Raw genomic sequence first — 15,664 nt, forward strand, 5'->3', positions numbered from 1 at the left:
GCCAAATGTTCCAACCCCGTCGCAACGCTAGAAAATTACAGCGAAATGCAGGAAGACTTGCAGAGGATCAATGCTTGATGCAGGGACTGGCAGTTGACCTTCAACTTCAATAAATGGCTTGTACTGTGCTCAAATAGACAGAAAGAACCACTGCCTATGGTTAACGATTGGAGAAGTCACTGCAAGCAGTCACACGCATGAACTATCTGCGTACGGAGCTATTTAAAGTGAAACGACCACATAGAGTAATCGTAGGAAAGGCAGTTGCCAGAGGAATTCATTGGAAGAATCCTCAGGAGGAAGTGTAGTTCGCCTTCGAAAGTCGTAGCTTACAAAATCCTCGTTTGAATATTGGTCAAGACTGAGATCCATACCATATAGGACAGGCAGGGGAAATAGCGAAGATCCAAAGAAGAGCAACGTGTTTCGTTACAAGTTCAGTTAGAGTGAAAGCGTCATAGATATGCTCAGTCAACTCAAGTGGCAGACGCTGCAGCATAAGCGTTCTGCATCACGGGGATGTTTACTGACAAAATTCCAATATTTTGCTTCGTCCTACGAATATCTCAAGGAAAGACCACGAAACTAAAACTAGAGAAATACGAGCCCACACGGAGGCTTACCAACAAACGCTCATCCCGAGGACCATTCGCGGCTGGAATAGGAAATGAAGGAAGTGACACCATAAGGTGGGTGGGTGAGTACGGCTATAGTAGATATAGAATGCAGTATAAATTGATGAGACCTCTGCTCACATCAACGTTGCGAAAAATCTCAAGACTGATATAAGGCTGCAGGAAGTAGTTGTGGCGCAATGCGAAGTTGTCAGCAGCCTAATTGTGGTATGTAGCTATCCAGGCCTGCCAGTAATTGGCAGCAGTAAGATTCGTCATCTGCTAGGGTTGCTGCCACAATGCTGGATGTTTAGGCACAATTACAGCGAGTAAATGTTGGTTCACAGTCTGAAGGCATGTCTGATTATTTTTTGATTATTTTTGACAATATGCGGAAACCGAAAAATAGGAGCTCGCGCAAACTTCAGGCGAATTTATCACATAAAACGGCTGGACCCGACTTCCTTAAAAACTGCAGTAGCGAATTTAAAACTGCGTTTGTCAGGAAACGTTCGGACATGAAAACGAGTGAGTAGACGCGAAGTATAATGTCCTATTTAGGCATCATGAATAAGGCAGCGAGCTGTCTCCGGACTTGACCAAAGACTCATGAATTAATTTTAATAATCACACGAAAATGGGACAACGTACATACTATGACGCAATAGAGAAAAGATGTAACATTGATGTCAGAATCTGTCAGAGGGAAATATTCAGACGTCAGAGATACCGAGCTGTTCCTCACCATGGTTCCGCTCGATGAACGTGCCGTCGACGTACCTCGTAAGCCCAAGGTGTGGTACAGGTTCGTTGGCAACATATTCGTCGTGTGGAACCATGATGAGGAACAGATCGGTGACTTCCTAAGACATTTGACCAGTCTCCATACCAACATATTTACGAAAAATGATGGGTACCTGGTCCGCAGCGTATATTGTACACTGGTACACATGAAGCGATATCTTCACAAGCTTCCAAATCATCACCCGAATCAGAACAGGGTATGAGTAACACCTTCGTATAGCGCGCAAGACGAATTTGTGTGCCGGCCGCGGTGGTCTCGCGGTTAAGGCGCTCAGACCGGAACCGCGCGACTCCTACGGTCGCAGGTTCGAATCCTGCCTCGGGCATGGATGTGTGTGATGTCCTTAGGTTAGTTAGGTTTAAGTAGTTCTAAGTTCTAGGGGACTGATGACCACAGTAGTTAAGTCCCATAGTGCTCAGAGCCATTTGAACCATTTGAACGAATGTGTGTGCCGCAGCAAGATGCTTTATTTACGCAGACAATTTAGATTAATTGTAACGTTTGGTCTTAACATTGATTGCTGAAGAATTACGTTCCCAACAATCAAGTATCAGAAGAATTTTCTGGTTGTTCATTGTGTTTTGTTAGGAATGTGGTACTCTAGGATAGGTGTGTACTCACATAAAGGTCAAGTACTTTGCAACAGCTTTAAAATATACTTTGAGACGCAGTGTAGAAGTATAGATAAAACGTACCACACAGAATTGGTGACAGGACTAACAGAGTCAGTTAAAATACAGTAAACAGCCTGTGCCAAACTCATTATCAAACAACGATCCCGATTACTAGCCTAAGACATCACCGTTGCACCTCGTACACCAGCGGAATAGCACTCAATCTTCAGTATTTACGGTAGTCAGTCATTCTTCCGCGCTTGTCTGCTGTTGAAACATCTTGGTTATGTAAGAAACATTTGTCTTTAATTTATTGATGAGATAGTCTAGAGTTTCTCTGAGTAGGTGATCGTCGCTCCGACGAAGGACACCCGAGCGTATGGAGGGGAACAGGGCGTGTTTGTCCGATCGGAATTTTTACCTTCGCTTCCGAACCAGTAGTGCTGCGTAAGACAGTATTGCGACGTACATACTGGGTGGAAAAATGGACGATCGGATTATTTATCGCCGACGGCAGCAATGCAGTCGCTCACTGTCATTTCAATCGACGGATTGTTTACCGTCTCCCCCAAAATGGAGGCCTAAGTGACTAAATGCGCGGTTACACACTCATCGTCCAGTCTGCCACCAACCGCTGTTGTGTACGCATTGAGAGTGGCGTAGTGACGTGGTTTTATCGTGGCCAAAGTGGTTGTAATTGACAATGAGTTATTAACTCATTTTGTACAACAAAGGTCTGTGCTCTGGGACACAACAGCGGACGTTTTTAAAGATAGGAACGCCACAAGAAATGCGTGGCATGAAGTCGGTCTTGAACTCAGGAATGATTTTGGTACGTTTGAAGACAGTGAAAGGATGACTTTCGTAAGCACAAATAACTTTATCTATTTATTTTATGATGTCAGTAATGTAAGGACTATGGTATGAAGACTAGCATCTCCAAAACGAAAGTAATGTCAGTGGGAAAGAAATATAAACGGATTGAGTGCCAAATAGGAGGAACAAAGTTAGAACAGGTGGACGGTTTCAAGTACTTAGGATGTATATTCTCACAGGATGGCAACATAGTGAAAGAACTGGAAGTGAGATGTAGCAAAGCTAATGCAGTGAGCGCTCAGCTACGATCTACTCTCTTCTGCAAGAAGGAAGTCAGTACCAAGACTAAGTTATCTGTGCACCGTTCAATCTTTCGACCAACTTTGTTGTACGGGAGCGAAATCTGGGTGGATTCAGGTTATCTTATCAACAAGGTTGACGTTACGGATATGAAAGTAGCTAGGATGATTGCAGGTACTAGTAGATGGGAACAATGGCAGGAGGGTGTCCACAATGAGGAAATCAAAGAAAAACTGGGAATGAACTCAATAGATGTAGCAGTCAGAGCGAACAGGCTTAGATGGTGGGGTCATGTTACACGCATGGGAGAAGCAAGGTTACCCAAGAGACTCATGGATTCAGCAGTAGAGGGTAGGAGGAGTCGGGGCAGACCGAGGAGAAGGTACCTGGATTCGGTTAAGAATGATTTTGAAGTAAATAGGTTTAACATCAGAAGAGGCACCAATGTTAGCACTGAATAGGGGATCATGGAGGAACTGTATAAGGGGGGTTATGCTCCAGACTGAACGCTGAAAGGCATAATCAGTCTTAAACGATGATGATGATTTTATGATGATATTGAATTGATCTTGACAGTCTTAAATTTTTTATTTGTAATTTTTAATGAACAAACAAATGCAAAGATTCAAAATTTAAAAAAAATAAAAACATCTTACATTATACAAAAAGAAAAACAATACACTAAACATTACTACAAAAACAACAAAGATCTTATAACAATACCAGCAGATAAGGGACCGGTCATAGTAGTAAAGAATAAATTAGATTATCATCGTCGTTTAAAACAAGGCTTGATTAAAAAAAAATTTAATTCCGAAACGTCGCCGAATCAAAAGTAAATTAACAAAAGATATATATTATATTAAATAAATGCAAGACTATTAAGGTCAATTGAAAAGTAGAGTAACTAATAATTAATAGTCTTTAAAAATTATATTTCAATATAATTGTATTTTACATTTTTGAAGTTTCAATATACATAGTACCTCTTATATGTCAGTTGTACTAATCAGTGAGACTAGAATTATTTTTTTACGCCAAACAGTGTCAAATATGCCCGCAATGAATGCGGTTTTGCTTATTTTTCCCGGTTTCGCGTATCTGAGTCTTCAGATCTTTGCCATCTGGCAGGGAATGCTCCCAACACTTGACACGAAGTACTTGCAGAGAATATTTCTCACGTTGTTGGCTTTCAAACCGCTTCTTGTACAGAAGGCTACTCGGATGTTTTCGAGTCCTGTAATCGACGTAGCATCCTCAGCTACTTACCCATCTCCACCTCTAACATAATTATGAAACACAATACAGGCCTTGACAATATCAGTAGAAAAATCAGGTTGTACATTCATGGGACGGCGAAAAATTGTTACTGAGTATTCTGGAAGAGCACTATGTACCTTCTTGTTCTACACAGTCTGGAGTTAAATATCCTCTTTTCAACAGTCAAGTGAGTACCAGCGCAAGGGTCACCAAATGTTTGTGTAAGCCAAATGCAGCATCAGCAACAAAGAAATAACGTACTTTCGGGATTCCTATTCCTCATAGGCGCATTTCTACCGGTAGATTATGTGAACCACTTTCAATTGATTTCCACAGCTTAGTGTCTCTTAAAATAAAATAGTCACAATCTTTTCCATAATTTCGAATGTTCACGAAAGTAAATCGGTACCAACTGTCTGCGATAGCTGTTAATCTTTAGAACTGAAGAACACAGAGCCACTTCCCGCTGAACACACGAGGCGGATGTGCTTTCCACCAATCGCACCTATACAGTGAGGGAAATTTGCTATTGATTCAGATCCCTTTGCTGATTCCTCCCAAGTTTCTTTAGTGGGTATGCACTTACTTTGCAAACTAGCCAGAGAGCTCCCCAGACCTCTTTAACAATCGATCTTGCTCTACGTATTTCAATTCTGTACGGATAATGCAGGTCAGTAAATATGCATCCACTGGCCAAATACCTAAAACTAAAAGCATTATTTTAGTGTAAATGCAGCACATATGTTGCAGTTAGTAAATTGTACTTATTCAATATACTGCCTTATTTCGACTTACAAATATTTTATTTTCAGGTACAGAAGTCATGAAAAGGTGGAAACACATGATGCGTCTATCAACTCACAAAAGAAATACTCAAAAGCAAGTGGTTCACATGCCTACAAGGAAGAAAGCACATATTCAAATATATTCTGCGAAAAATATACGGGGAAAGAGAAACATAAGAAAGCTATAAGAATGGAGATGAAGACTATGATAGTGAAGAACTAAATGTTTCTCCAGTACCTCCGGCAGTTGAAGAAGCAGCCGAAACAGTTGTTTCAAAAGCAAAACCACCTACAAGGCAACGTAAAAAAATGGAAGAAGTCGACTTAATTTTACAGACATTACCGAGAAGAGAAGCTGAAAAAAAAAAAGACAAACTACAATTTTGTGAAAGTTTGTTGCCTCATGTAGGCACATTTGATGACAAACAGTGGCTTCAATACCTAATGGAATTCTTTCAAGTCATTTCGAAAATCAAAAATACCTACTCCTCCATACCTCAAACCCATAATGTATGCAACCAATCTACTCCCAAGATCCAGCAGTTTAATCAACCATCAAATGTTAAGTTTACACAACGTTTCAATGTTCCCTAGATGCCTCAACAAGCATTTACGACTAACACGCATCCACCGCAGTTTATAAGAACTCCATCCAGCTCCATTACAAGAAATGACCTGCTCACCAATCGCAAATTTCCAGCCAATTTTGAACTCACCTCAGCAGAAAAGTTCTACTGCTCACCACTACGAAAATTGTTCTCAAATGATCAGGGATGATTATGTTCACTCTCGCAGTCCTTCAGTAACTTCATTATCTTCAACAAACACTACTGATTTTGCTGAATTGTAATTCTTAATGATCAAATAGTCCGCCCCCGGTAGCTGAGTGGTCAGCGCGACAGACTGTCAATCCTAAGGGCCAGGGTTCAGGGGGACTAGGTCTAGTTGATATAACGACCGAATGTGCAGCCCCTCTACTAAAACGAACGCTCACCATCCAGGACAAAAACCCTGACAGCGTCACAGCCAAGATAATTGGAAGATACAAGCCCGCATCACAAGAAGCACCGGTCGAAACGAGGCACATTCCCTTCAAAATGCAACACGTCAGGCTGTACTACGCCAACAAAAGTTACGTTCTGGACACCGTGGCGAACCCCAGCCACAGAACAGCCAAGAGAATATACTGGGCCCTCAGGGGGAAGCCGGCAAAAAACAAAATTGAACACGAACTCCCGCAATACAATTGGAAACAAATATGGGGAAACGTCTCGGAAAACATGTTGCCTAAACATGCGAAGGAGATATGGTGCAAAATAGTTAACAGAATGGTACCAACCAACCAAAGACTGGCGGAGATAAAACTCGTCGCAAGTGACAAGTGCGACGTATGTGCCATGACCGACACCCTCGAGCACCGTTTCACCTGCGGGAATGCCATCAACATCTGGGAAGCGTGCCAGCAGATGGTGACCCACATCAACAGAACGGCGCCGGGAAGCATCACTGTGGAAGCAATCACTGCCCCAGACTGCAACCCATTTCCACGACCCAAGCGACTGGCGACACTGTGGATCCTCGCCATGACGGCACAAGCCATCGTAGCGAGGAGGCAGACCGACCAGCTGGCCTTCCTGGTGGACCTCTGGGAGGAGAACAAGACGGCCCAGCAGCACAGGCGCTACCGAGAAAACTTCAGAAACTTCCTGCAGATTCCACTGCAGACAGCGATCGCCAGAGTCCTCCCCAGCCTGTGACCCTCAGTACCGCCACCAGCCACCTCACCACAAGAGTAAAGTGTGCAGTGAAAGTGAGTAAGTGCAACAGAAAAGAAAGTGCTTTCTCCTCTCGCCTAAAATAGTGAAGTATAGTAGTATAAAGAGTTTCTTCTTAGTGAAATCAGTGATATAAAGTGTTTCTCACCAAACATCTGTCATGCTCGCAGCCAAAACAGTGTCAAAAGTATGCCCAGAAGTACTACCAGTTTTTTTATTAATTTTTTTCATTATTTGTACTATATTGTCTAGGAGACAAGCATTACTTGGTGGAAAGTGCCAACTGATTTCCTTTACTATGTGCCTATAAAATTGTATTGTTTCACTCATATGACAAAATTTTCTCCCTTCTACAATTTATGTATAATCTGTAGTATATGTAAAAAAGTTTCTTCCACTTCTGCTCCATCTATCATGGTGATGTTTCCCCTCATACTGTCCCACCTAACAGTGCAAACTAGAGGAAGAGATCAAACCAGAATGCACAATGTGCCTGTGGCATCACAAGTGCATGACATACAGAAACATGAACTCAAAATCAATGTGTCGATGCTACATATAAATTATTATGCCTGTCCTGCAATGTCTACCCCCCCCCCAAAAAAAAGATGACAAATGGTCATCTAAAAGGGTTCAAGGAACAACAATAGGAGAAAAACTAAAAAGGAAAAAATATAAAAACGAAAAAGGAAAAAATATAAAAACGAAAAAGGAAAAAATATAAAAACGAAAAAGGAAAAAATATAAAAACGAAAACCTATAAAATGACAGTAATATTAACCAACACTGGGAATATAATAGGTTAATAGAATAAAATGTCTTTTTTTAAGTGTATTGTTGTTAATACATTTAAATAAATATATATGGTTACAAAAAAAAAAAGGTTCGATTCCCGGCTGGGTCAGAGATTTTCTTCGCTCACAGACTGGGTGTTGTGTTGTCCTAATCATCATCATTTCACCCCCCATCGACGCCCATGTCGCCGAAGTGGCGTCAAATCTAAAGACTTGCACCAGCGGTCTACCCGACGGGAGGCCCTCGTCACATATTTTTTTAATGATCAAATATTGCCAAACATGTAATAAAATGCTGCAGCTTAGTCTGTAAAAAAAATTACACGGTTTTGCAGTCTAAAAACTATCTGACGAATTAATTTCCAACTCTCAGTTTCACTTACCTTAAAGTTATTGCCAGCATTTCCACCGGTTGAATACAATTCCTCACTCTAATAGTTTTCCGTTGTATATGATTTTTCAGTAGGTTGTGCAGTTCGTCGAATGACGAGACTGACATCCTAAAACAATTGAAAAACTTTTCTTCATCTTTTTTTAAATCAGGAAACAAATGGTAGAAGGCTTCTAACTCCCTCTCTCTTTTGATTAATCGGATGAACCAAAATAATTCTATTTTTCGCTTCCTCTTCAATCGATGATATAACAATAATGCAAGAAGTTCTCTATTCATGTTGTACACAACACAACTTACATTATGATAAAACGACAATTAAATAGACAATTGTTGCACAGTGGTCAATGATCGACTGATGTGGTGTCGATACGTAGAATGTTACCGCCCAGTGTTTGAATGCTGCATTAATGTTACAGCGGCGACGGTAAAAATTCTAATCGGACAAACACACGAAGAGTGTCCCCGTCCGATATCCTGATGCTGCCGCTTGTTGTTGGAGTGTCGGGTATCCACACGTAGCTCGCTGTAGGACGCTTCTGACGCTTACATAGGACGTGGCCTTAGCTGTCTCGGAATGCCTTTCATCCTTGGCCCAAAAGTAAATGATCATGCTCTTTTTAACGTCGTATTAATCGCTCCGTTTCCGCATTACGACAACGACTGCACTGTTTTCCGCGTCCCCCCTCCCCCCGCCCCTCCCTCCTCCTATGCTTTATATACACTCCATTGCTAGTGCTGCCACGTGCCGTCTGTGAGTGATCATTGCAATCAAGGAGCACTTCTGGTGCAGACTGACTTTTATAAAGTCAAAAACTTGAATTGACTACCTTTATTTGACACGATAAGTGAGAATTATTCACATAGTTTCATTGATATCAAACTGTAACAGACTGTGAAGGCGAGTTAGGTTCGCAGGCGGACCATTCGTTTTGTAATAGCCCATTGCAGTACACGAGCAAGGTCGAATAACCGCACCACATCGCTTTCAGTCCAGTCTCATTATTCACGCGCCATGCCCCATCGTCACGAGTGACCGCGTCATTGCTGCTTTGGAGAGGGAGGGCAGTGAGCGACGGTGATTAAAACGTTATCGAGATAATGGAGAATTCAGTATGCGCATGGAAACTGTAGTTTGGCGTGTAGCAACACCTGTCCAGGATAATGAACTTGTCGACACGTCACGATAAAACCTTATCGTAAACGCGGTGCAGTTGAAAGATAATACTGCGCTTCCTGTGGCGGTGTAAATGGTTCGACGACAGTTTGGGGGTGCCAGACTACTTACCAAATGTGCAGCCGTCAAGAAGAGGTTCCGTGACGATCATCGACTCTGCCGACGCAGCGTCAATAGTGACTGGCGGAACTCTTACACATGTCAGTGATGGTGCGCGACTGGTTTGCAGAACACAATGAAATTTATCTTCTTAATTGGCCTCCTCCTGCACCTGATCTAAACGCTACTAAAAGCATATGGGCAGAGAACAAACAGACTGTGCGAAAAAACTGGCGTGATCCTGCGCCTAGAACCCCTCATGATCTTCAGAAATATTATTGTTGAACAATCAAGTTTGGCAAGATCGCTAGTAATTCTTTTCAATACTATTACCGGTTTCGATAGAACTACGCTGCGATCATCGGGTCTGAAAGTTGCAAAAATAAACATCCCAAGCGAAGGCCGCTCAAATATGTATGATTTCGTATAACCACTGTGTACACTACTGCAACACTAGGACGTACCTTGTAACATCATTAGATGTACATGCTTTTTACCACACAGTCACATGCTGATGTTGCGTCAAAGTAACGTGCAACTCAGCATGTCACAAATAAAATACCACACGAACTAAAACATACAGGTAAAACATGTTGTGCTGATGTCCCAGCATACACGAATCACTTGATATTTTTATAGGTAAGTAAGTATACAGTTATTTACATAGTAGCGTCCGATAAATTTCGATACATGTGCAACATTGCAATTATCTCTTCTCTCTAATCTCATTAAAATTATTTTTAAGACAATTTTCGTAACATTTTAACTCACAGATTTAAAATGATACTATGTTTTGGAAATACACACTCGTTTCTTTTAATGTATTTACAATGAAATATACATTGTCATCCTTTACATGTGAATTTATAGTAACTATAGATCATTGTCATTTTTTAGAAATAAGTTTACAATAAAAGTAATGAAGATTGTTCATCAACAGAGTCACAAAAGCCCTGACAGGAAAAAAGTCAGCAAGATAGCTATATGCAAGACAAATATAGGCCACAACCATGGACCATACAAAATTACTCCATGAAATACTCTTATGTTTACATAATTGTATTCTTCGCACCATATAAAATTAACTGCACTAAGTCACTGCGGATGTAGCGCCGTGTTCGTGGTCTAAGCACAGCGCTTTCGTTAAGGAATGATGGGTTAAAGTGTCAGTGTAAGCGCTTAGCGGATTATTGAAAGATATTGTGGAGCTCGTGGTATAGTTCCAAAGCTCATCTGTTTTTCTCGTGGAATGAAAGCATGCATTATACGCAAATATAATATATATGTTCTTATGTAGGCCTAGACTCATCCAGTGATTTATTTTGACTGTCGAGTTCCTCTTGAATAGACACGCACCGCATCAGTTGTACTTGAACTAAACCTCAAGTTCTGTAATAAGCGTAAACATCCACCACTGCATCAGCGTTATTATGCATGTGATATTGTCATTGCTACTATACCAATTTTATGTTTTCTTTAAGTCTTTACAGTCACACTTCTGCCTACCATGATGTATTTATCGTTGTATCTACTTTAACAAAAATCTTGAGTACTGTAATAAACATAAATATTGAGAACCCCATCATTTACGTATAGAAATTTCATTCGTGCAGTAAGGAGTTTTATAAAAGATATCGGCATTTGGCACTGTATCACATCTTCTTTCCCGATGTATTTTGTGCCCACTTACACAAGAAACTAGAAGATATAAACCATGAGCATTTTAGTATACGTAACCTTTGAATTCCACAATACACGGCAATATTTTCATGAGTCGGTGTATATACTCTCACGTGAACTTCTGGAACTGTACCAAGAACTCCACAATATTCTGCAATAATCCGCTCTGCGGTTACACTGACACTTTAATCCATAATTCTTTAATGAATGAGCTATACTTAAGCCACGAGCGCTGTACGATTTGCGCATATGACTTAGTGTACATTTTATGTGGTGCAAAGAACACAATTATGTAAAACTAAGACTGTTTCACGGAGTGATTTTCTATGGCCCACGGTTGTGGCCTATATTTGTCTTGCTTACAGTATCTTCATGACTTTTTCCAGTCAGGACCTTCGATACGGCTGTGTAATATTAAATATTTTATTATTAATATTAAATATTTTTATTGTAAACTTATTTTTAAAAAATAACGTTGAACTACAGTTATTATAAATTTAACGTAAAGAATGACAAAGGTGGACAATCTAATAATGTTACAGGCACGTTCTGCTGTCGCAGTAGTATACATGGTGATTCTATGAAACCTTCACTTGGGATGTTTTTTGTTGTAACTTTCAGATCCGATGATGACAGTGTAGGATCTGTCGAAATCGATATTAGTAATAAAAACAATTACTAGCGATCCTGGCAAACTTGATTCTTCAAGAATAATATAACTTTCAGATCGCCTCCAATGACTGACGCAATGTCAAACATATATGAACTTCGGAAAATCACCCTAGCCGCCTGGGAGGAGGTGGCAGAAAAGAACAGATTTATTAGCCTCCTCGAAGACTCCGTTCCTCACAGATAACAGACACTCATTGAAATTGTATCCCTTTGATTGAGATAATGAGTGGAAAAGGAACTACATGTTGTCCCTTTTTGATGTTCGAAAATCTCTTGATAAGAATCATGATTTCTACTAATTAAACAAATTAACAGAGAAACAAAACAAAAAAATCACTAAGCCAGATACGAACAAAACCTATTCGCCAGGAAGTTGCCTCCTAGACCGCCGACAATAATACTTTACTCGATCTGTTTCTTCTTTGTTTTATTTTGTCAATGATCCTTTGCGGACGTCTCATGACTTTTTCATATTTCACTGACGAGAATAGCACTCTGTTTTCTTATTACGGGGATGGCGAGTCTCCTGATTGAACAAGCTGACCGATCGTGGAAGCAAAAATTTTTGGAGGAGCTGGGATTTGAACCCAGGACTTTCTGCATGCGAAGCAGACACTCTACCACTGAGTTACACCCCCAATCTGCTAGCTACTGCCTTTTACGCACTTCTTACAGCTCTTGACTAAACATCACGTAATCAAGTTCTTATATCTAGTCTGTGATGTTATGAATGACGCGGCGTAGTCGTCTTGCGTGTTTTTAGAGGGCGCGTCGTTATGCTAATTGTCAGAAAGGTGTTAATCCTTCCACTACACACATAAATAAAAGTGTTCTTTACTTTTATGAGCAGACATGTACATCCCCTATTTAATTACCCTTCTAACTTGGATAAATGGCCTTCAGCATCGGGTCCACAATAAATATGTCTAAGTACACAAAGTAGTAGTATTTTATTTTTACATGTACAAAATAAGAAACTGAAAATAGAAACAAAAATCTCGATGATTATTGGAAGGTTGATATACGTGTTATTAATGATGTAATATCATACAACACTGCATAACATAGCGAGAGTATGGCATAATAATATTTTTACTACTACTACTACTACTACTACTACTAATAATAATAATAATAATAATAATAATAATAATTCACACACACACATTGCAGTAACTACATTACTAATCATACACTAAACATCATTTGCATTAATATAAATTATACTAAACAACTGATGACAGCCTAATATGGGGCAGCAAAGGACTTTTACATATTATCAGGAACATTTTCGGGAAACAGCTTCAAATATTGCATGTGTCAATATTAATAAATTATCAAAATTGTCCTTTTATTCCTAATAATGGTTAATAACGCGTAAACAAAATGATTAACAGAAAGTAGTTTCGTTGAAATTACTTACATCAGAAGTACGAAAACAGTCGCTTAGAAACTGTACTTGACATATCTTTGAACATAGCTGAATTATTGCAGTGGATTTGTAAATTTAGTGGCAGTATACCTCCGTCTGAGTTACGGTTTTATGTTCTACAATCCATAGTGACAAATTCTTTCGGTGTACTACATTACTCTACTCTTAACAATAATTAATTCTTTGGCCTACCCAATTTAGTTCTCTTCGACAATTTTTACACATATTTTATACTACATATTCTACTTTTTCTAAGTTATCTGGGAGTTTAAGAAAGTGTTTCATGAAAGTAATAAGAAATAAAGTTACAACCTAGCACGGACCAAAAATACAGAAAAAAAACCTTTACAGAACTACTTCTCCGAGAGACAGACAGATGGTGGAGCTTGTTACGATTACATCGAGATACTTCAGACAATTATTAAACCAAACTGACAAATAAAATAAAGAAAATAGTGTTTTGCCTTTACGTTTTGAAAGAGCGTCTGCAAGGTTCGGGGATCCGGTACGGTATACCGTTTCAGAGTTTCAAAGCTGTGCACAAACTTCTGCAGAATGAAAGATTCAATCTGGAAAGTGTTCACAAATGTCGTTGAGAGGGACACCAGTACGATTATGATGTTGGGCAGGTTTACCTTTGAATGTGATTTACACGGGTTTGATTTGGCCAAGGACGTCACAATATGAGTATTACGAAAACAGAGCTGTTGGTGCGAGACTACACATGGAACTACACACATCAGCTATTAAGAAAATGTTGCTCACTACAGGGAGTGCTGACTTTCCTATGACGATGACGAGGAGCACCTGGTATTTACAGTGAGGATGTCGGTCATCGCCAGATGGTCTCGTTCTAACAGTAACATCCAGAAAGTGAATGACGCACATACAACTACTGCTGTCTGTTCTCTGAAGGAATTTCAGCTACCGTAATTGGGTTCTGAAACTGGCCACTTCCCCAGATTTCCTGTTAGAACTAAAACGCTTTCAGTAATCACTTTGTAACTTTTGGATATCACGATGCCTCTTAATTTTTTTTTAAGCAATCCGTCTTTTGAATATTTGATGTTGTACTACATCCTCTCCCGATAGGGCCACATATCAAATGCTTGCATTTCGTTCGTCGGGTTTTCAGTGATCCATGTTTCAGTTACAAATTCCTGAGGCACATTTCAACAACTTTCTCATTTTCGTACCATTATATCTGCATTAGAGCTCTGTTTACTGAAGAAAGCTTTCAGTTTTGCCAGTTTACTTCTGATACTCCCTTCGGCTATCTATTGTAATCTTGCTTCTTAGACAGAATTCTTTAATTTCTTTCATTGCTAAGGCGTTTCCAGTTTGCATGTTGATTAAGTGGTCAATCCTCTTTCTACTACCATTTATCGCCGTCTTTGCCTTGTTCATCTTTAATCCATATTTCGTGCTAATCATATTGACCATCCCTTTCAATCAGTATTAAAAAGCTTCCTTATACCCGATTGTAACTTTAATATTTTGGGCAAATTTAATAATTTTTCTTTGCTGATGTAACAATTCGTGCAGCTTGAAAACACAAACGTCACTTATCAAGTTGACTCTGTTGATACCTAGTTATCATTGAAAGTAAATCCACTGTTACAGACTGTTAACAACAGATTTTTCCCCTAAGTGGAAGGTTAGCACATACTTACTGTGGCAGGAATGAAAATTCGGTTTCCTGTTATTCAGTATGGTAAGCCGCATGAAACGTTGCAAAAAGCAGTAAAGACGCGCAAAGTACACAATTCAAAATGAGTTACGGTTCGTACTTGAAAAGAGCTACAATATTTGTATGAAGCGAAGAACTGCGTTCACCGTAGGTATTGGACCATAGAAAGTAGGAAGGTATGTGGGATGCTTCCCAATATAAAAAGAGCAATGTGTGATGAGGCTGCTTAGAGGTACCTCACTACGTTTCCAGATTGCTGCTAGCAAGAGCAAAGTGGCAGCACTGCTTCTGTGTCAGGCGTAAAGCTAACGGTTCTTGCCAAGCGGTCCAGCTGGCAAACCGCCATGTGTGAAATCGATGCAGCGGCTTTCTCTGCTCAGCGCGTCATACCTTCAGCGAACCACTGTGGTGAAGCGCTGATAAAAGCACCAATACTACATTTGCAACTTTTAAAAATATCACGCCCAACGTGGGGCTCGAACCCACGACCCTGAGATTAAGAGTCTCATGCTCTACCGACTGAGCTAGCCGGGCGCACATCAGAAGCGCATCCCTGTAGTACTGACATAGCATTACCTACGGGACTTTAGGGTCTACGACACAGTAAGTAACAATTTAGATAAATTTATAAACATTGGTCCGTGCTTGAAAAAGGTCAAAACAATTATAGGAAACGTTAATGATTGTCACATCGTATCTAAATAAAATGTTGGACGATTTATGCAGGTGCACATATACATATAGGCGAACAGGACGTGAT

The 15,664-nt window shown here is 40.0% G+C and overlaps 2 non-coding genes across 2 annotated transcripts; both read right to left on the bottom strand.

The window, feature by feature from the left end:
* Window positions 1–12,348: 12,348 nt before the first annotated feature.
* On the bottom strand, window positions 12,349–12,420 carry Trnaa-cgc. Its single transcript has one exon. It is a non-coding gene; the product is annotated as a tRNA-Ala (tRNA).
* Window positions 12,421–15,365: 2,945 nt separating this feature from the next.
* Trnak-cuu lies at window positions 15,366–15,438 on the bottom strand. The gene has a single exon. It is a non-coding gene; the product is annotated as a tRNA-Lys (tRNA).
* Window positions 15,439–15,664: the final 226 nt, after the last annotated feature.

The sequence above is a fragment of the Schistocerca americana genome, chromosome 8 (assembly GCF_021461395.2).
Source record: "Schistocerca americana isolate TAMUIC-IGC-003095 chromosome 8, iqSchAmer2.1, whole genome shotgun sequence".
Taxonomy (NCBI): domain Eukaryota; kingdom Metazoa; phylum Arthropoda; class Insecta; order Orthoptera; family Acrididae; genus Schistocerca; species Schistocerca americana.